Below are 23,617 nucleotides of genomic sequence, written 5' to 3' on the forward strand. Positions count from 1 at the left end.
CTATCATTTCCAAATATTTTTCTCAGACTGCTTCGTGTGTATCAAATAATCTTAGGGTTGAAATAGGTCTTAATAATCTAGTCCACATATACACCCAATATCTGAACATTACAATATAACATTAATGTCAAATGGCTATTCAGCCTTTTCAGAAACATTTCAGTTCTCAGAAACTCACTATCTTTTGTGGTGGTTCCTTCCATCTATTTATGCTTCAGACTATTACAAAGTTGTTAAAATCCATCAAAATTAAGTATTTCTGTTCAATAAAAGACAGTATGGATAGTGTTAATGAACAGATAACTGATTGGAAATAAGTTAATTAAGGTGCCTAAAACTGAAAATTAATAATATCCAATGTATAAGAAACTACTGAAAATTAGCAACAAAACTATAGAAATCACAATAGAAACTGAGCAAATTATTCAAATTGGAGGTTTACTGATGAGGAAATTCAAGTATTAACAAATAATTGAAGAGTTTATTTAACTGATTAATAATCAGAGAAGTGAACTTAAAATGGTGAGTTCTCAGTTTACATCCATTACAGTGACCAAAGTCAGAATAGTGAATAATCTGCCACGTTTTCAAGGATGTGAGAGTAGATCAGGTCTCCGAATGACCCAAGGAACAAATGAAGTCCTTGCCCAATTCTGAATAGCCAACAAGAGGGGTTTTTACATTTCTAATGGGTGATTAAAAAAAAATAAGAACAAGAAAAAGAACAAGAGTATATGCAACAGAAACTTTATGTCTTGGGGACATGCTGGGCCCTACCTCTCTGCTCTAGCAGGCCAATACAAGCTTCAGGACAGCCTGGACCCTGCAGCCAGCTGTCAGGAACTGAGCCTACCCACCAGCTCTGGGACCCCTGGGCCCTGCATCCAGAACATAGGACCCAACTCTGCCCACTAGGGGACCAGCACTAGCTGCAGAACTTGGATTCATTGACCAGTGGGTGGGCACCAGCCCCAGGATCTCCTGGACCCTGACTCCACCCACCAGTGATCCAACATTAGCCCCAGGGTCCCCTGGGGTTGTGAAGCCAGCTGCATGGTGACCCAGCCCCATCAAACAGTGACCGGCAACCTCTGCACAAGGCAGGGCCTGGCTACCAACTGGACCAGGAGCCAAAGAAGCCTACCAGACTGTCCACAGTAGTCTGTCTGCCACAACTAAAGGACATAGAAGCCCATAAGGAGACAACCCTAGAACATAGAGCTTTGGTGATGAGAGGGGAGTGAGATGCTGGGACACATAGGATGTCTCCTACAAAAGCAACTTCTCCAATTTCAGGAAACCTAACCAACCTACCAGATACATAGAAATAAAAATAGCAAGTTAGGCAAAATGAGGTGACAGAGGAACATGTCCAAATGAAGGACAAAACCCCAGAAGAGGAACTAAGTGAAGAAGAGATAGGCAATCTAGCCAAGAAATAGTTCAGGGAAATTATTGTACAGATGATCAAAGAACTCAAGAGGAGAATGGATGCACAAAGAAGTTAGAAGTCAAAGAACTCAGGAGGAGAATGGATGCAAAGAAGAAGTTAGAAGTTTTTAACAAAGAGTTCTAAAATATAAAGAACAACCAAACAGAGATATATACAATAACATAAATGAAAAATACACTAGAAGGAATCAACAGTAGACTAAATGATACAGAGGAATAGATTAGCAAGCTAGAAGACAGAGTAGAGGAAATCAATGATGCTGAACACAGAAAAGAAAAAAAAAAGAATGAAAAGAAATGAGGATAGTTTAAGAGACTTCTGGGACAGCATCAAATGTGCTAATACTTCCATTTTGGGGGTACCAGAAGACGAAGAGAGAGACAAAGGGTCTGAGAACATATCTGAAGACATAGTAGCCAAAAACTTCCCTAAACTAGGAAAAGAAATGGCCATCCAAATCCAGGAGGTGCAGAGTCCCATAGAGGATTAACCCAAAGAGGAACACATTATAATTACAATGGCATAAATTAAAGATAAAGAAAGAATATTAAAGGCAGAAAGGGAAAAGAAACAAATAACATAAAAGGGAACTCCCATAAGGCTATCAGCTGACTTTTCAGCAGAAACTCTGCAGCCAGAAGGGAGTGACACAGTATATTAATATTTAAAGTGATGAAAGAGAAAAAACTACAGCCAAAAATATTCTACAAAGCAAGGCTTTTATTCAGATTTGATGGAGAAATCAAAAGTTTTTCAGACAAACAGAAGCTAAGAGTTTATCACCAACAAACCAGCTTTACAAGAAATGTTAAAGGGACTTTTCTAAGTGAAAAAGAAAGGCCACTACTAGAAACACGAGAATTATGAAAGGAAAAGGCTCATCAGTAAAAGCAAATATACCAGTAAAGTTAGTAAATTTTCCATGCACAAAGCTAGTAGGAATGTTAAAAGACAAAAGTAGTAAAATTATCTATACTCACAATAAGCTGTTAAGAAATACACAAAACAATTAAACATAAAATATGTCAAGAACAGTAATCATGAAAAGAGGAGAGTACAAAAGCAGGCTTGTTAAAATGCATTTGAAATTAAGAGATTAGCAACTTAAAAATCATATATATATACACACACACACACACACACACTGCTATACAAAAACCTCATGGTAGCCACAAACCAAAAATCTGTAATAGATTACACACACAAAAGAAAAAGTAATCAAACATAACACTGAAGATAGTCATTAAATCATGAGAAGAGAACAAAAGAGAAGAAAGGAACAAAACGAACTACAAAAACAGCTCCAAAACAATTGACAAAATGGCAATAAGAACATATCAATAATTACTTTAAATGTAAATGGACTAAATGCTCCAAGCAAAAATATAGAGTGGTTGAATGGAAAAACAAACAAACAAACAAACAAACAAAAACCCTTATATAAGTTGCCAAAAGAACTCACTTTAGATCTAGAGACAAACACAGACTGAATGTGAAGAGATGGAAGAAGCTATTCCAGGTTTGATCCCTGGTCAGGGAAGTTCTGCATGCCATGTGGTGCAGCCAAAAAAAAAAAAGAAAGAAAGAAAAAGAAAAAGCTATTCCATGTAAATGGAAATCAAAAGAAAGCTGGGGTAGCAATACTTATATCAGACAAACTAGATTTTAAAATAAAAAAATATTACAGGAGACAAAGAAGGACAGTACATAATGATCAAGGGATCAATCCAAGAAGAAGGTATAAAAATTGTAAATATATATGCATCCAACATAACAGCACCTAAAAACATAAAGCAAATATTTACAGACATAAAGGGAGACATGGACAGTAACACAATAATAATAGGGGACTTTAACACCCCACTTACATCAATGGACAAATCATTGGACAAATCATCCAACATAAAATCCATAAGGAAGCACTGGCCTTAAAAGACACATTAGACCAGATGAACCTAACAGGTATACATAGAACATTCCATCCAAAATTAGCAGAATACACAATCTTTTCAAATGCACATAGAATATTCACCAGAAGAGATCACGTGCTACGTCACAAAACAAGCCTCAGAAAATTGAAGAAAACTGAAGTCATATGAAGCATCTTTTCTGACCACAACACCATGAGACCAGACATCAACCACAAGAAAAAATTGCAATAAACACAAATAAAAGGAGGCTAAACAATATGCTAGTAAACAACCAATGGGTCACAGAAGAAATCAAAGAGGAAATCAAAATATACTTGGAGACAAATGAAAAAAACACAATAATCCAAAATCTTTGGGACATAGCAAAAGCAGTTCTAAGAGGGAAGTTTATAAGGATACAAGGAAACAAGAAAAGTTTATAAGGACTCAGGAAACAAGAAAAATCTCAAACATTCTAACCCTACACTTAAGGAGCTAGAAAAAGAGGAACAAAAAGACCCAAAGTTCATAGAAGGAAATAAATAAAAGTAATAAGGGCAGAAATAAATGAAATAGAGACTACAAAAACAATAGAAAAGATCAATAAAAATAAGAGCTGGTTCTTTGAAAATATAAACTAAATTTATTTTTGAATATACAATATATAATTTTAATCCAGCAATTCCTATAAGACACTGATGAAAGAAATTGAAGATGATACAAATAGATGGAAAGATATACTGTGTTTGTGGATTGGAAGAATATTGTTAAAATGACCATGCTACCCAAGGTAATCTACAGATTTGATTCAATCTTTATCAAAATACCAATGGCATTTTTCATAGGACTAGAACCAATAAGTTTAAAATTTGTATGGAAACACAGAAGACCCCGAAGAGTCAAAACAATACTGAGAAAGAAGAACAGAGCTGGAGGTAGCATGCTCACTGTCTTTAGACTACACTACAAAGCTACAGTAATCCAAACAGTATGTTACTGGAACAAAAATAGAAACATTGAACAATGGAACAGAATAGAGAGCTCAGAAATAAGCCCATGCTTATATGGTCAATGAATCTAAGACAAAAGAGGTATGAATATACAATGGAGAAAAGAGAGTGTCTTCAATATGTGGTGTTGGGAAACTGGACAGCTACATGTAAAAGAATGAAATTAGAATATTTTATCATACCATATACAAAAATATATTCAAAGTGGATTAGAGACCTAAATGTAAGACCTGACACCATAAAATTCCAAGAAGAAAACATAGGCAAAACACTGTGACATAAATAACAGATTTATGTCAAAAGTATATTGTTCTGGATCTGTTTCTTCAGGCAAAGGAAACAAAAGCAAAAATAAACAAATGGGCCCTAGTTAAAGGCTTTTACATAGAAAAGGAAACCATCAACAAAAGACAAAATACAACTTACTGAATGGGAGAAAATAGTTGCAAATTATATAACCAATAAGGGGTAAATATCCAAAATATATAAACAGTTCATACAACTCAACATCAAAAAAAAAAAAAAAAAAACCCAAACAACCTGATTGAAAACTGGGCAGAAGACCTGAATAGACATTTTTCCAAAGAAGACATAAGCATGTGAAAAGATGCTGGACATTGCTAATCATCAGGGAAATGCAAATCAAAACCACGATGAGATATTGCCTCACACCTGTCAGAATGGCTATTAACAAAAGACCACAAACAGCAAATGTTGGAGAGGATGGGGAGAAAAGGGAACCCTTGCACATTGTTGATGGGAATGTAAGTTGATGTAGCCACTGTGGAAAACAGTATGGAGGTTCCTCAAAATAGTAAAAATAGAACTACCACATGATCCAGCAATTCCACTCCTGGGTATATATCCAAGGAAACAGAGACACTAATTTGAAAAGATACACATACCCAAATGTTCATAGCAGCATTGTTTCCAATAGCCAAGACATGGGCACAACCTAAGTGTCCATCAATAGATGAATGGATAAAGAAGATGTGGTATATATATATACAATGGATTACCCCTCAGCCATGAAAAAAATGAGATTTTACCATTTGAAACAACATGGGTGAATGTAGATAGTGTTAGGTTTAGTGAAGTCAGTCAGAGAAAGACAAATACTGTATGATATCATTTATATGTGGAATCTAAAAATACAACAAACTAGTAAGTATAACAAAAGAGAAACATACTCACAGATACAGAGAACAAACTAGTGGTTACCAGTGGGGAGAGGGAAGAAGGGAAGCACAGGATAGGATTAGCATATTAAGAAGTACAAATTTCTATGCATAAAATAAACACACAACAGTACAGAAACAGGGAATATAGCCAATATTTCATTTTAAATATAGTGAAGTATAACCTTTAAAAATTGTGAATCACTCTGTTGTACACCTGATACTTACTAGTGGATATACATCTAATAAAACCAATCTATCATAATTTCAAGTGATAAATTTCAACAAATCGTAGAGAAATAAATTTTCTAAATTATTTGGAAAATTTCAAATATTATAAACCAACTATACCTCAATTTTTTAGAAAAATAATTTATGTGGCCTGAAAAGCCTAAGATATTTACTATCAAGTCCTTTACAGATAAAGTTTGCTAACCCCTGCACTCCAGGATCTGTCATGCACTGTTCTTTTTTTTTTTTTTTTTTTTTTTTTGCGGTACGCGGGCCTCTCATGGTTGTGGCCTCTCCCGTTGCGGAGCACAGGCTCCGGACGTGCAGGCTCAGTGGCCATGGCTCACGGGCCCAGCCGCTCCGCGGCATGTGGGATCTTCCCGGACCGGGGCACGAACCCATGTCCCTTGCATCGGCAGGCAGACTCTCAACCACTGCACCACCAGGGAAGCCCCATGCACTGTTCTTATAAGGAGCTATACTTGAGAGCAATATGGAACAATTCAGTCAAACTAAGTATATGGACACTGTGTAACCCAAGATATATGCTCTCACAAAAGTAAGTACAAAAGGGTAATGTCCAAAGCTATTATCTTCAATGTTAAGGTGATTGTGATATTCATCACTTGGTGTTTAATAGGTAAAATGTGTTGGATGTACATTATGGAGATTATGTATCACTTAGAAATGACAAAATAGATATACATGCAGAAAATTAGAGCTTAAAAAACATATCAAATGAAAAAGAAAACTAAATAGATCTCTATCTCAATACCATTTATGTAAACTAAAGATACACGAGGACAAAACAACAAAAACAGAAAACAAAAACAAACAAAAAACACATTTGATAAGCAGACAAACATTAAAAGATTAGAACAATTACTTGGGGGGATGAGAAATGGAAATAGGTAAAAACAAACAAGTATGGCCCTTGCAAGCAGCAATGGTGTCAGTGTGCCATCAACTGAGGAGTATGATTAACTCAACCCTCCACAACAGATGCAGTTAGAAAAAAAAGTTCTTAAAATAAAAAGAATTATTTTTCTATGTAACATCTACCTACTCTTTGGTCCCAGTCATATTCTCTATCACACAAAACAAGTACAATCTTTCTTCCACACATGCCAATGACAACTCTCACCTTCTGAGGTCTTCTTTATTCTACATACACAGTTCTAGCATCTAGATGAATTTTCCTAGTGTGACAACCAGAAATGAACCCAGTTTTCGCATATAGGCTACTCATCCTGTAGTTGAAAGAAACTATTGATTACATTCCAGACACTGTACTTCTCTCAAAGAGGTCTAACCTGGAATTAGGAATAGGGATCATGTATTCTAACTCTTCTCTAACTTGCTTCACACTTAACACTTCACACTAACACAAAGTGCTTAGACATATAGCACTTTGCAAATGTGCTTTGGTTAATTGATTGTACACAAGCATACAGCTCTCCAGTGCATACAACTGAATAATAAATCAGCATAGGCTTAGTTTCTTATACTAATGTGTCCAGGACTGAACATACAGCTAATAAAACCAATCTATCGTAATCTCTAGTGATAAATTTCAACAAACAGTAGAGAACTAAAATTTCCTACAAGTATTAATAGTTAGATAAATTCAAAGTTCTAGTCAATGAAATTTAATGGGGTCATGTGTGTAGTGTTTATGAGATAAAATAATTAACTATCTTCTGATGGCTTGGGGGTTTGACACAGTGTCAGTGAATATCAAGTCTATATGAAGGAATGTATTTGGTTGATTCTCTTACTTTAGTTGTAGAAATGATTATTATGTCCTTCTGATGCCACAATTATCTATTATTTCTCTTACTTTTAACTCTAAATCCATCTAAAATGGCAGACTCAACTATGAGTGATAACCATAGAACCTAGTCTACATGTGGATTAACAAAATTTTCATTAAAAAACACTTTAATCTTTAACGCTGATAAAGTATCTGTGCCAAAGAATATCTTTGCAGATTATGTCTTTCTGATTATGTGCTTCTAGTGCTGAATTATATGAATATTTTTAGAAAACTTGAGTGAATAAAAAGTGGAAAACTCAAAGAAAGAATATTCAAGGTTTTATTGGACATTTTTAGAGGTACTATTTTTATTCTTATCAGTGCATTCCATAGTGGAAAAATGTTTCACCTCTTTCCAATCTGAAACACTCTGAAACATAGCATAAGCTTTCACTGTATCCCTCCAAAACTGAAAGTTTACTTATGAATTTTAGAATACATTTTTTCAGGCGCTGAAGGTGAATATACCATGACTTCTTGTTGTATATCTGCCTGGAGACTTTCCATCCCAGAAACTAAGCATGGTTGGATAAGGTTCATTTGCATATCTGCAAGTGAACAGGGACACAAAGAGCTTCCACAATGAAAGGAAAAATACCAAAGTATCGCAGAAACAGATGTGACTGAAAACTTCAAAAAGTCCTGTGAGCATCTGATAATCCATCTCGCTGCCTCTTCATTGCCAGTAGGCTTATCACAACTTACACAGTTTGATTTTTAAGCAGGCTTAATTGTAAAGTGTTGTTGCAATTAGCTCACTAAAGTGCATAAGGCAAACTGAAGAATTATAACTCATTTTCTAAAGACTCAGGAAGATAGGAAGTCAGGAAAGGGACTCATGTACTTTTACTCAGATACTCTTTGGGTGTAGGTAGAAGTCAAGAAACTGAACTGTCATTCACTTCTGATTGTAAAATATGGTTATATTTCTTTTACACAGCTTTCATTTCTCTCATACATAATGCCTAAAGAGGAAGGAAGTAGTTAATTTGGGGAAATTTATATATTTTTATTTGGGTCTGAATTATGAAACTGGCTGCATGCAAAACTATGATAAGCAAGTTTTAAGTTGCAATAGAAATTTGATTTGGATGACAATAAGCCTAGTATTAGACATTGCAGAAATACTTACTAGACAAGACTGGGGAAATCAACTTTTTCTTTCCTCATCAAAACTATATGTTTTTGCTCATCAAAGCAAACTATATGCTCATCAAAACTATAGATCTTAATTTTACTTGAAGTATACTCAACATTTGTGACTTTTCAGAACGGCCTAGAGAATAACTTTCTCTGCAGTAGTTGGTTATCTGCAAATATCCACTTCCCCCTCTTTTTTCTTGAAAAGACACAATTTATTTCATGTTTGCACTCCTTCCCCACATGACTTAAGGGCTAAGGATTCTATTCTTAGCCCCAGGCATAAATCTTGATCAATCTAGGCCAACTGTTGTGGTCCTATTCTCATTGCCAGTGTTTGGTTTAAGGGAATCAAAAATTGTGGCCAATGAGACATTAGTGAAGATTTGTTGGGAGCTTCTGAGACATATTTCCTTATTCCTCAGAAGACACCGATGGCATGGTCCCCTTTCTCCCTCTGGACATTGTCATATCTGCATGAGATATATGGAACTGCTGTAGCCATCTTGTGACTATAAGGGAAATCATTAGGATGAAGCTGATAAGTTCAGAAGAGTAGAAAATAACAGAATAACAGAGAATAACAGAATAACTCAATTGAATGCATGTGTTTAATCTCCGTTGTCACCTGAAATTCCTAAAAAATGATAATAATAATTTAATAGTGTTAATACTAATTCCAGTTGCTATTTATTGATCAGGTACTTTGTGCCAGACACTGTTCCAAGTACTTTACATGTACTAAATCCTACAATATAGGTGCTTTTATTATCCCTAGTTTTCAACAAGAAAATAAATGAGAAGAAACAGAGACCCAGACAAGGTAAGTAAATTGCCTATGACCTCTTAATGGTAATATGGCACTATAAGGATTCAAACCCAGAGTTCAGTTCTAGAACCTGTGCCCTTAAACACTATGAGTGATTTTTTAAAAAGGCATAAACCCATAAGGAAAAAGGAAACATGAAAGAAGATGAAACTTGATAAGAAATATTAACAGATTTTTGAAAGATAGAAAATGGAGAAATGTTGACTGAACAAAGCTGATAAAAGTAATGTTAAAGGCCAACAGAGGTGGTGCTAGTGAGAAGTAAATTAATGCAACACCTGGAACTTGGAAAAGGCTCAGGAGTACAAGACACCTCAAAAGATGATGGGGGAGGAAGTATTGAACCAAAAAAAGAATTATTTAAAGACTGTATAAGAAGAAGTTAGACTTCCAGGGCCTCTTCTTCACCTTAGTAGGTGACCAGGTATCTATTCTTTGGAGGAATTAAAGGCAGCCTCCAGTGATATCAAGTAAAGTGGCAGGTGGAAGAAAAAACCTTTTTTTTAAAACAATGGGATTAAATAAAAGTTTTCATACTGATCATTGAGATGCCCAGACTCTTTCTGGCTCTCCAAACACAAGCAACCAGGCAAGAGATGAAAGAATTCATCTCTGAAGAACCAGTGCCTCCCCAGAGGGACAAAACCTCACACATTAAAAACTTCATACATATACAAATCGGGAGCACCCTCCCCATACCCACGTCTCTGTACAATCACTCTGCAGTGAATGTTACCAGTTAACTAACAGAAGAACAAAGAGCTTTCAAATAGCTTGTTAGTATCACTCTTAAATATAAATTGACAGCTCTCTTTTCACTCTTAAACATGAGTGGAGAGCTAAGAATGACCAGACATTTGACCACAAACCCCAATGTGACACACAGGCCAAAATGAACAAACAGAAATAGGAAACAAAAAGAGACAGAGACTATTCAAGAAAGTATAAGAAAAAAAGTTTTAAACCCTCTAATTAACACCTGAAACAGACAGAAGATTTAATGTCCATGAAAAAAAAAGACAGGGTGCAATATAAAAAGAGGAATGAGAGAACAAGAAAAATATCTTGGAAATTAAACAATATCCATAATTAAAAATTTCTAAAGAGGTGAAAGGAGAAGTTGAGCACATATACAGAAGGTAGAATCAAAAAAAAAATCCAAGCAATAAATTAATAATGATAATAGCAAATTCTATATAGCTCTTATAATTTGGCAGGCACTGTTTTGAACACTTTACATGTATTAATTCATTTTCTCTTCACAACAAACTGTAAGATAGACATTATTAATTTCCTATATAAGAAAAATGAGTTACAGAGAGTATAGGTAACTTGTCCAAAGTCAAAACCTAGTAAATACTGCAGATAGATTTAGAATGCAGGCAGTCTAGATTCAGAGTAAATGCTCATATATATAACTACTACACTGCCTCCTTAGAGAAAAGGAAATAAAAGGTAAAGCACTATACAAAAATTATAGGATCAATCCAAGAAGTCTGACAAGTTCTAGCAAGAAAGAATGGAAAATCAGGAGGGAAGAAAGTATCAAAGAGCTACTCCAAAAATATTTCCCATAACTGAAGGACATGTTTGGTGATTAAATTAAAAGGGCTTATCATATGTCTCTCTTCTGCAACAAATGAATGAAAAGAGGCCCAGACCAGGACACTTTACTGAATTTCAGCACACTGTAAATAAATACAGAATCGTAAAAACTTCTATAAATAAGACAAGTCATGTCAAAGGAGTGGAAAATCAGAATTGCTTTGGACCACAGAACTACCACAGTGTCAACTAAAAGATTTTGGAGCAATGCCAAATCAAGTGGAAAATGATTTTCCACTTAAAATTCTATACCCAGCAAAATCTATCAATCAAGTATGAATGTCAAATGATTATTGTTTCAAACATGCAAGGTCTCAAAAATTTACCTCCTCTTCATCTTACCTCAGGAAATCATCAAGAATGTATTTCATCCAACCAAAGGAAAACAATACAGAAAAGGGAAACAATACAGGAAACAGTATTAAATTATTCCAATTCTTTTGAAGAACCAAAGGACATGAGTTTACAGAATGAAAAACTCACCTTTCAAATAGTGATAGGCACGTATCGATACAACACAAAACTATGATATAACTTCTTTTGGAAATATAGAGCAAAAAAAGGACAGTTATATCAAAGATTGTGTTAGAAGAAATTAGACGTCCAGGGTCCCTAATACAACCCCAAGATTCATTGAACATGTTGCTGCTCAGTTCATAATCTTCTTTTGCATATCAAATCTTGCTATAATTCTGGATGATTTTTACATTCATTTTGGATGACACACCCAACTTCACAGCACCATAATTCACTGCCCACCCTTCAACCTCAGTACCTTTCCCCTATACTCTGTTTCAGATACTGAAGTCTGTGACCATCCCCTGGACTTTATCTTCACTCAAAATGACTATATTACCCAAAGCAATCTACAGATTCAATGCAATCCCTATCAAATAACCAATGGCATTTTTCACAGAATTAGAACAAAAATTTTTACAATTTGTATGGAAACACAAAAGACCCCAAATAACTAAAGCAATCTTGAGAAAGAAAAACAGAGCTGGAGAAATCAGGCTCCCTGACTTCAGACTATACTACAAAGCTACAGTCATCAAAACAGTATAGTACTGGCACAAAAACAGAAATAAAGATCAATGAAACAGGATAGAAAGTCCAGAAATAAACCCACACACCTATGGTCACCTAATCTATGACAAAGGAAGCAAGAATATACAATGAAGAAAAGACAGCCTCTTCAATAAGTGGTGCTGGGAAAACTGGACAGCTACATGGAAAAGAATGAAATTAGAACACCCCCTAACACCCTATACAAAAATAAACTCAAAATGGATTAAAGACCTAAATGTAAGGCTGGATACTATGAAACTCTTAGAGGAAAACAAGCAGAACACTCTCTGACATAAATTGCAGCAAGATCTTTTTAGATCCACCGCCTATGAAAATTAAATGAAATTTAATTTAAATTTTCATTTATTTAATGAAAATAAAAACAAACAAATAGGATCTAATTAAACCTAAAAGTTTTGCACAGCAAAGGAAACCATAAACAAAATGAAAAGACAACCCACAGAATGGGAGAATATATCTGCAAACGAAGTGACTGACAAGAGATTAATCTCCAAAATATACAAACAGCTCATGTAGCTCAATATCAAAAAAAACAAACAAATCCATCAAAAATGGGCAGAAGACCCAAACAGACAGTTCTCCAAAGAAGACACACAGATGGCCAAAAAACACATGAAAAGCTGCTCAACATCACTAATTATTAGAGAAATGCAAATCAAAACTTCAATGAGGTATCACCTCACACTGGTCAGAATGGCCGTCATAAAAACTTCTACAAACTATAAGTGCTGGAGAGGGTGTAGAGAAAAGGGAACCCTCTTACACTGTTGGTGGGAATGCAAATTGGTATAGCCACTATGGAGAACAGTATGTATCAAAAAGATACATGCACCCCAATGTTCATTACAGCACTATTTACAATAGCCAGGACATGGGAGCAACGTAAATGTCCACCAACAGAGGAATGGATAAAGAAGATGTGAGATATATATATATATATATATATATATATATATATATATATATATATATATAATGGAATATTACTCAGCCATAAAAAAGAATGAAATAATGCCATTTGCAGCAACATGGATGGACGTAGATATTATAGACTGAGTGAAGTAGTCAGACACAGAAAGTCAAATATTATATGATATTGCTTATAAGTGGAATCTTAGAAAATCATACAAATAAACTTATTTACAAAACAGAAATATAGTCACAGATGTAGAAAACAAACTTATGGTTACCAGGGGGAAAAGTGTAGGAGAGGGATAAATTGGGAGATTGGGATTGACATATACACAATATATGTAAAATAGATAACTAATAAGGACCTACTATATAGCACAGGGAAGTCTTCTCAATACTTTGTAATGACCCATATGGGAAAGGAATCTAAAAAAGAGTGGATATACGTATATGTATAACTGCTTCACTTTGCTGTACAGCAGAAACTAACACAACAATGTAAATCAACTATATTCCAATAAAAGTTCAGAAAAAAACAAAAAAAACTGCTACATCTTTGAAAATCGTAACTCTATTATCCTACTTTCTAACCACAATTTTTTATCCTTTCATCAATCTCACTCTCATAGCACTTACTCTTTGACCTTATTGATAACACAAGCATCTTAACTTCTTTACTTTATGCCAATATATTAACATTCTTTGCTTCACTCTCTTCCTTTTACAAACTAGATCATGCTGTCAATCTCATTAGGTTAATAAATTAATATTTCATCAGTTCCCTCAGTTCTATTGTCTTCTTATGCTTCTTTCCCACAAAACCACCAATCTTGCACAAATCCTAAAATTTGCCTTCTCCACCTTTACACATACATAACAGGCACACTGGAGAAAAAAATTCAAATATGTAGTTTCCAATATCAAGCAGGCCCTGTACGTTGTTCCTAACCCAAATTATTTATTTCTGACCAACTCCAATATTGGCCAAAGTCTCAAATTTCAACGGTCAGTTCTGAACTTCTGTTTCACTGAACCTATTAACATCATTTGACACTGTTTATTACTTCAACCTCCTCAAAACACTTCCCTCAGTATCCACTCCTGGGACCCCTCCATCTTTATTGCCCACATCATTTCATTCTCATTCCATGATATTTCTTCTCCTTCCAGATTTCTAAAGGCAAAGAGATAAGGCTCAGCCCTTCATATTCTTCTCTTTTCTATTCAAGCACACTACTTAACAGGACTCACTCAGTTCCACAACTATACATAACAGCTATAGGATGATTACCTTCAAATTTACATTTCCAGCCTGATCTCTTTAAAGATATACATATATCTCGACGTGAATTCAAGATACATATATTCAATTGCCAATTCATTGCCTGACAATTTTTTTAAAATTTTTTATTCCTCTTTTCCAAGAGTATAAGTCCCAAGAGTCGAGGAACTTCATCTGTTTTGTTCATTGCTTTACTCCCAGAGCCCAGGACAGTGACTGTTAGTCATTTTTCAAATATTTACCATTATCAAAACCCTCTACCAACTTTAATCCCTAATCTTACAAATGTTCTTTCCTCAGATATGATGTGCATTTTCTCACCTGTTTGTAACTGCTCATACCATTACACTATGACATCTGTCCCTATAATTCTACTTCAGGGTAACCAATTGACTAATCTAAATTGTCACAGCTTGAGTCATTATTTTGAGTTATTACTTGACTTCTCTATAGCCTTTGACCCTGTTGACACCTCCCTCCATTTTGAAATGCTTCCCTTGATATCCGTAGCATCACAATCTTCTTTCTCTTTATGCCTATCATGATTGTTCTTTCCTAATCTCTTTAGTACCTTTTCTCCTGTTCATCAATTAAATGTTACTTTCCAACAGGGTTTTCTTATAGACTCACTCTGCTTTCCCCCTTTGCTCTAGACATTCTCCATAGGCGGTCTCACTCATACCCATGGTTTTAACCATCATCCATATGCAAGTAACTCCTACAATCTGTATGTCCAGAGTTCAGCACACTGCTGGTTACTAATGCTAGCCAATTACTGGAGAGTCTGATATAGACCATTCCACCCTACACGTAAGAGTTTAGCCCTCATGGATTTTGTCTCCAATGATTAGCTAATGTCATCCTAGGATATATGCCAATAACTGAAAAACAATGAAAAATTACCATTAATTTTTCTCCTTGACAGAGAAAATTGCTCTTCTACTTAGAGAGTGCTTTCCTTCATAGTTCGCTGAAAGTTCGATTTTATCTACCTGACTTATGAATGTTGAGTACTTTCCTAAGGATAAGCTTGTTTCTAGAATTGAGCATGTGACTCAGATAGCTATCTTCATGAAGTCCTCCAGAAATCACATCCAGACTTATTCTTCGGGTAGCAACTTTATATATAGTCTACAGTAGGGTCAGACACTAGAGCCCATATCAACATCTCTATCAAATGACAATTCATCAGCTTTAAGATATGTTGTTTGGAAACTATGCTTATAGGATAATGTCTGAAGCTAAAGAAAAAGTAGGAATAGATCAGATCCTGAAAAGGCACAGTTTGAAAAACTTTTAGTCACTTAAAGTTGGATCACTACTCTCAAGATTTAAAGTTACAGGTAGAACAAGAAAACTGGTAGTTGCCTCACTTCTATACTGAAGTACAGTAAAGGACTTTCTAATTCTGCTTTGGAGTTGAGGTATATAGTTCTGGTCTTGATACCTTCTATTTTGCTTTGAAGCTCTATCCTAGTTGGTGTTATAGAGGTTTATTTTAGAGTCCTAGGCTGTATGCCTTTAAAATAAGCAGGAACTATTATGTGGTAACCAGGGCTGCACACCCCAAAAATCAAGTATGTATTAGGATGTTGCCAGTCGTATATGGCATAGATTTCTCATAATCATCCTTTGGTTCCAAAGAAAGTCATGATACTTCTCTTTCACCTGATTTCTGATTGAAGCAATTATTGAAAATGTAAAAAATAAGGAGGGGAAGGAAATTTTAGAAATATTGAATTAACATAATAGTATAAGACTATAAGGAGGTAGTAAAACATAGTACTTAAAAAACAAATCTCAAGTTAGAAAAACCTAGATTCAAATCCTGTCATTACTATTTGCTGGCTGTATGATCTTGTCAAATGAAATTCTCTGAACCTCGGTTTTCTCATCTGTAAAAGCAAAGTTAAAAGCTTCTTATTTCGTTCTTATAAATATTAAATGAGACATAGGATGTAAAGCATCCCATTCAGTACCTGACACAGTAAATGGACAAAAAATATTATCTATTCACAGTATCATTACTAATATTAATGTAGTTATTAGTATGATTATTAGAAGTTACAGAAAAGAATACTTGGCTTTATACTGCCAAATTCTGAAAAATCAGATATGGATCTTCTATAGTAGTTTTCAATATTAAGTAATTTAATATAACATCAGTATCTGTTTCTTCCTCTCACATGGGAAAGTGTCAAATGTACTTTAAAGGGAATTACCTATTAAATGGTTCCTAAACTAGGACCTTGAAGAAAGCTATCAAGTAGCCTCCAAATGAATTTTAAAAGAGATATTCAGGAGCCTTACTTTAGGGGATTTTACTCCATCACTGCCTCAAATTGAGTATTTTTTTTTAACATCTTTATTGGTGTATAATTGTTTTACAGTGGTGTGTTAGTTTCTGCTTTATAACAAACTGAATCAGCTATACATATACATATATCCCCATAACTCTTCTCTCTTGCGTCTCCCTCCCTCCCACCCTCCCTATCCCACCCCTCTAGATGGTCACAAAGCACCGAGCTGATCTCCCTGTGCTATGTGGCTGCTTCCCACTAGCTATCTATTTTACATTTGGTAGTGTATATAGGTCCATGCCACTGTCTCACTTTGTCCCAGCTTACCCTTCCTTCTCCCTGTGTCCTCAAGTCTATTCTCTAGTAGGTCTGTGTCTTTATTCCCATCCTTCCCCTAGGTTCTTCATGACCATTTTTTGTTTCTGTTTTTGTTTTTAGATTCCATATATATGTGTTAGCATACGGTATTTGTTTTTCTCTTTCTGACTTACTTCACTCTGTATGACAGACTCCAGGTCCATCCACCTCACTACAAATAACTCAATTTTGTTGCTTTTTATGGCTGAGTAATATTCCATTGTATATACGTGCCACATCTTCTTTATCCATTCATCTGTTGATGGACACTTAGGTTGCTTCCATGTCCTGGCTATTGTAAATAAAGCTGCAATGAGCACTGTGGTACATGACTCTTTTTGAATTATGGTTTTCTCAGGGTATATGCCCAGTAGTGGGATTGCTGGGTCTGATGGTAGTTCTATTTTTAGTTTTTTAAGGAACCTCCGTACTGTTCTCCATAGTGGCTGTATCAATTTACATTCCCACCAACAGTGCAAGAGGGTTCCCTTTTCTCCACACCCTCTCCAGCATTTATTGTTTGTAGATTTTTTAATGATGGCCATTCTGACTGGTCTGAGGTGATATCTTATTGTGGTTTTGATTTGTATTTCTCTTATGATTAATGATGTTCAGCATTCTTTCATGTGTTTGTTGGCAATCTGTATATCTTCTTTGGAGAAATGTCTATTTAGGTCTTCTGCCCATTTTTGGATTGGGTTGTTTGTTTTTCAAATTGAGTGTTTTCTTTGTTGTTGCCCACAGTGACTCATGCAGAGGTAAAACAGAAATGTGTCTACTGAGAGGTTGGTTTACTTGTCCCAGTCTATTCTTCTTCAGTTTACTTATCATCTGCTCACCCCCAAAGTCCATTGCTGTCAAATAAGTCATCTTGTTTCCTAAGATGAGAAATTAAATAACTAGCATTTACCTCCAATTTTATATAGAAAAAGTACAACACTGGTCTGTCAAATAAAACATAATCTCATTTTTCAGGAAAGAGACAAAGAGCTACAGCAAACTGTTAGTGTATGTGTAGCAGCACAAAAATCCAACGTTTTCCTTGGAAATGACTATAAGAGTGAATAAAGTGCTTACGTCCTTTTTTTAACCTTTACTTTGTAAGGCAACAAGATTTCTCATGGTCACCTTCCATCTCTGAAAGTCTATGCTAATTCCTCTCCTACACCATAAAGAAAAGGTTTAAAATTCTTCTTTCGTCTTTCTGCAGGCACTCTGCAATTGAGTTATTTATCATCCATCCATCAATCTATTTATCTACCTATCTACCTACCTACTTACGAACCTATCTATTTTAGCTCAATGGAGCTAAGAGAGTAGTACTGACTTTCGAATAGGAGGTTGTAGTTTATGTTTCACAGAATAGTTTCAAGGAGAATTTAATGAGAAGAGAAAGTACTAGTTCAACAGAATGAATTGGGCTTTCTAAAGTTATAAGAACCTATGAAAACCATGCTATTCTGGCAACTGTAACACCATCCAAGGTCTTAACACAGACATTCTTAAATTCTTAGTCTTTCTTTCTTTCTTTCTTTCTTTCTTTCTTATTTATTTATTTATTTATTTATTTTGGTGTACGCGGGCCTCTCACTGTTGTGGCCTCTCACTGTTGTGGCCTCTCCCGTTGTGGAGCACAGGCTCCGGACGTGCAGGCTCAGTGGCCATGGCTCATGGGCCCAGCTGCTCCGCGGCATGTGGGATCTTCCCGGACTGGGGCATGAACCCACGTCCCCTGCATCAGCAGGCGGACTCTCAACCACTGCACCACCAGGGAAGCCCAGTCATATCTTATTAAGTAGGATGTCTAAACCTACTTAAAACATTGGTCTTCATTCTCTTATTGTTTTTGTGCTCTCATCTTGACAACGTGTATATAGCAGAAGGATCTCTTTTTATTTTCTCAACAACAAATGGTAGAAAAAATAATCTTTTAAGCAGAAATCTGGCTAGGATTCCACCAGAACAACAAGGTCCCAGAATGTTATCACTGTTCTTTGGACTATACTTTCAACCATTACCCACAGGATTTAATTGATTTCTTTGTTTGATGTTGCTATTTTGTGGTGTTGTGTGGTGATGAGGAGGTGGCAGTAGGATGGTGTATAGTGCTGGTCTTTCTTTCCTCCTTAATATAGCACAGAGGTTCTCATACTTGGTTTATGTGAGAATCTTCATTTCTAAAGCTTTCTAGGTAATTATGATGATTAATGAGGCTTTAGAAAGAATGGGATAGAATATTGGATAAGAGCATAAACTTTGAAGTCACATAGATTTACATTCACAACTTGACTATTCCTTACCAGTCTGTGATCTTAGGCAAGTTATCTAACCACTGTAAACCTCAGGAAGATAATGCTTACCTTGCAGTGTTATTTGAGGAGAAAATGAGTTAATGTATGCACATCTACATAGTCTATTGTCTAACAATAATGACCAATCTAGAAATGGAGGCTATTTGTGGGTTTAACCAATGAACCCCAGAAAGTACAGAAAAAAGAACATGTTAAATCTTTTGACATACACAACCCTAGATTATAGTAATACTTCGCCTCCCTCTCTTTATTCCTCCCACCAATACACACACCACCTCTCAATGACTGCAAAGATAACTTTTCAGCATGAGTGAAGCTCTATCAATGTTGATTTAGAACTTCATCGGTGCACTCCAGTATCTTACACCATAAGTCTTGGTACGAGTCACATGTTATTCTTTTCAAAGGGAAAGATTCATTTCTATTATTTCAGAGATATCTCATATCACTAGAGTAACCCATAAAATAAATTGATCTTGGGAAATGCAATTTCAGCTAAAAATCTGGACCAAGGAGACTGTAGCAAGGTCCCAAAATGTGTCTGGCTCTCAGGGAAACATTATCATATACAGCAAGTGTTGATAAGTCACTTTCTTTTTAAAAGACTGACCAGGCTGGAATTGTCAAGCAAGTGACACCTGTTGCCTACCACCAGGAGCAGCAGTCCCAGGATGTCAACCCACTGCATGGTGTGCAGGTGTCAGGGTCATCAAGAAAGACATGAATGCCATGGGCACTGGATGGAACAATGCTTCACTCACATAGAGAAGAGCCAGAGCAAGATCAACTTCTATAGTGAGTGTTGGTCTCCCCTGTCCAGTGGGTCTCACCCCACAGCCAAAGGGAGATGGTTTTCACAAACTCCTTTTGTCTTGAAAAGGAAGGACCCTGTCCCTCACCTTAAATAATAGATACAGCCAGGTACCATATTACACAGGAGCTTAAGGAGAACAAATAAGTTCATATCAAGCCCATAACAGGAAACAGGGAAAGATATTCCCAGACATAGAAATATGCCCAGCATAGGTTTGAGACCTCTTTATCTCTTTGCAATGAAATGTTCCAGGCCAAAGGCACAAATATTCTTATGTAACTGCACAGGTCAAAAGACTACACACAAGTAACTGTCTTTCCCAACAAGAATGTATCTGTAAATTTCCTATATATACTTATCAAGTACTCCAACTCATATGCTTCCTCTTCTATGAGAATAAACTGAATACTCTAAATCTTTGATTAGGCAGAAAGACTTTAAAATGTATTATACTTAACTAAGGATTGAGATACCTTGACTCTTCTGTGGTTGAAAATTTTTCCATATCTTCCTGATCCTAAACTCTTCTGCTCTTGTCTCAAAGGAGAAAAAGGGAACTCTCTTTCTTGAAAACGCTAACCTCTTCTCCAGTGCTCATTTTCCCATCCTAATACTGTATTCTCTGATAACTCGCATCATCAGTTGTCCATTTTTTCTCTCCTCTATCTTCAATTTTCACATTCCATGCAAGCTTACCCTCTACCTACAAGTACTTTCAAGCATCTCAAGTCTTTGCCACCCAAACAAAAAGCAACTTCCCTTAACTTTACTTCCCTTTATTTTTCCCCTTCCAGTTTTCCTTCTTTCAAAGAAGCTCTCTCTCACTAGCTACCTTTCAAAACCATTTACTGACATCTTGACGCCATGCCAATGAAACAACCCTCTCAAAGATCAGTAATAGCCATTATTAATTGTCTTTTGTAGTTTCTCCTTGTCTGTCTCCTTTTTAAGCTTTGTGTGGCACTCTTATCTCCTGTTTCTCATTCTAATTTAAATTTTCCCTCAGTCTCTTTAACTGGGTCCTCTTTACCCTACTTCCATTCTTTAAATTTAAGCATCTCTCAAAATTCTATTATTGCTTGGTTCTGTGTTCTGCTTGGCCCATATTCTCTTTCTGATAACATGATCTACTTCTATAATTTTAATATCTTAGCATTGCTGACTCTCAAATCTGTATCTCCAGTCCCAATCTTGCCCCCAAATTCCACAGTTTAATTTCCAAGTGATTGCTTTGTAACTCCTCATGCTTTTTCTACTGGCTGAAAAACCATACCATGTCCAATCCAGCATCACTTTTCCTACTCTTTTACCTGCTCCTGAACTGTGTTTCCTAACTCAGATCATGACAATAACATCATCCTAGTTATTCTAGTAAAAGGGGCTCAAAATCAACTTCAACTTCTCCTTCAACCATGAAGTATTATTTACTCTACCTCCAAAATAACTGGTATCCATCTTGTACTTTTTCTTTCGAGTAATGGAGTAACATTAATAAAGGTGTAGAGATACACAGGAAATCCAGGGCAGGCAAATATCAGGGCAGGGGTAAGGGATAAATTAGGAGTTTGGGATTAACATATACACACTACTATATATAAAATAAGTAATCAGCAAGGACCTACTGTATAGCACAGGGAACTCTGCTCAATATTCTGTGATAACCTACATGGGAAAAGAATCTGAAAAAGAATGGATATATGTATATGTATGACTGAATCACTTTGCTGTACACCTGAAACTTACACAACATTGTAAATCAACCATACTCCAATATAAAATAAAAAGTAAAAAAAAATGTGGAAGATCTTTCTGACTTATTATTGGAGGAATTTAAGTAAATGAATAGTGCTTTAATAAATAACTGATATTTTTTCCAGCTTAACTGAGGTACAGTTGACAAATAAAATTATAAGATATTTAAAGTATACAACATGATGATTTGATATATGTATACGCTGTGAAAAGGATCCCCCCAATTGAATTAACACCTTTATTACCTCACATATTTACTTTAAAAAACTGATGCTTTAAAGTCACTTGCTTCTGTAAATGAGAGGTCTTTTTTAGAGTTACCTAAGTCATTTGTTTTGAGGAGATATTTTGGGACCTGTTATCAAATCCACTAGATAATTTGAGAGAAGAAACAATGTACTTTACCCTGTCACACCACAGAAAAACTACATTTGAGAGTGTGAGAGTTCATTGGGAGACCAGGAAACATTCAATAGGCTTACATTCTGCTTTGGCTTAGATTTAATTGCCTGGGCTAAATCAAAGGGTACTGAGTTAATTTAAGTGAGCTAATCCCTGAAAAACCTGAATGTTTCTATAGTTGCCACTAGAGGGCTCAGTGGGAGCATTGGTACTGGCTATCCTGGAAAGGTGCTGGGAGACAGTCACAAGCAATATTTGGAAAGAGAGATTTTGGTGATGCTGACCAGCATCCTGTAGAAGCAGTTAATGGATATAGGATATTGGCCACCTGTACATGGAGGAAGGCAACCTCAGAAATGCCAAACATCATTCTAAGAAGACATATGATGAGCCTAACACCTTAGGAGTTATCTCAGAGAAGAAAGACCTTATGACATTGAGAACAGCCAATGGACAGGACATCTGGAGCTCCACATAGAAGAAAAATACATTAGGGCACATCAATCAGAAGATAAGCATTGGTCTAAGGAAAGTCTACCAGGAGGCCACCAGACCTTCTAATCTCCCACAGTGAGTCATGGGGTAAAGGGATCAGTCATCCACCTTGTTTTGTGTACCTTGGGAAGGAGGGTATAAAATGATAGGATGGGCTTCCTGTCACTAAATTCTTTTAAACTTTACAGCTAAGAAATATTAACCACTTTCTTCTCTTGGTTTTGGAGCCAATGCACTTCCTGGCCAGGGTGAATAGAAAGGTGTTTTAGACCACAATTTCAGGAATTCACAATCAGGTCAATCTAGCTACTGATACCACTCTAAATTTGTACACTGATTCTGTTGCCTTATTCTCAAGTCCCTGTGTTTTCCTTCCTTCTATTTTTTGCCAATTACCCTAGGAATTTTTTTTTACTAGAATCCAACCTTAAAAGCTTGTTCCCTGCCACCTCTTCCTGGATATTTCCAGCACTGGCTTTACCCTCTTCTTTATTGACTGTTGTTTGTACCTCTGGGATTGTGATCATAATTGCCTGTCACCCTCTAAAGTTCTAAGTGTCCTAGATCTACCCTCTTCCTTTCTCTGTAGTGTTCTATTACCTTACAAATCCCTAGTTATCATTAATTATTACTAGTTATTTAGAAAAGCTTCATTAGGTAGACAGAATAATGATTATTTACTTTGTGGATCTATAACCTTATTTAATAAAATAGCCTGACCATCTAAATC

Source organism: Pseudorca crassidens, chromosome X, assembly GCF_039906515.1.
Source record: "Pseudorca crassidens isolate mPseCra1 chromosome X, mPseCra1.hap1, whole genome shotgun sequence".
In the NCBI taxonomy this organism is placed as follows: domain Eukaryota; kingdom Metazoa; phylum Chordata; class Mammalia; order Artiodactyla; family Delphinidae; genus Pseudorca; species Pseudorca crassidens.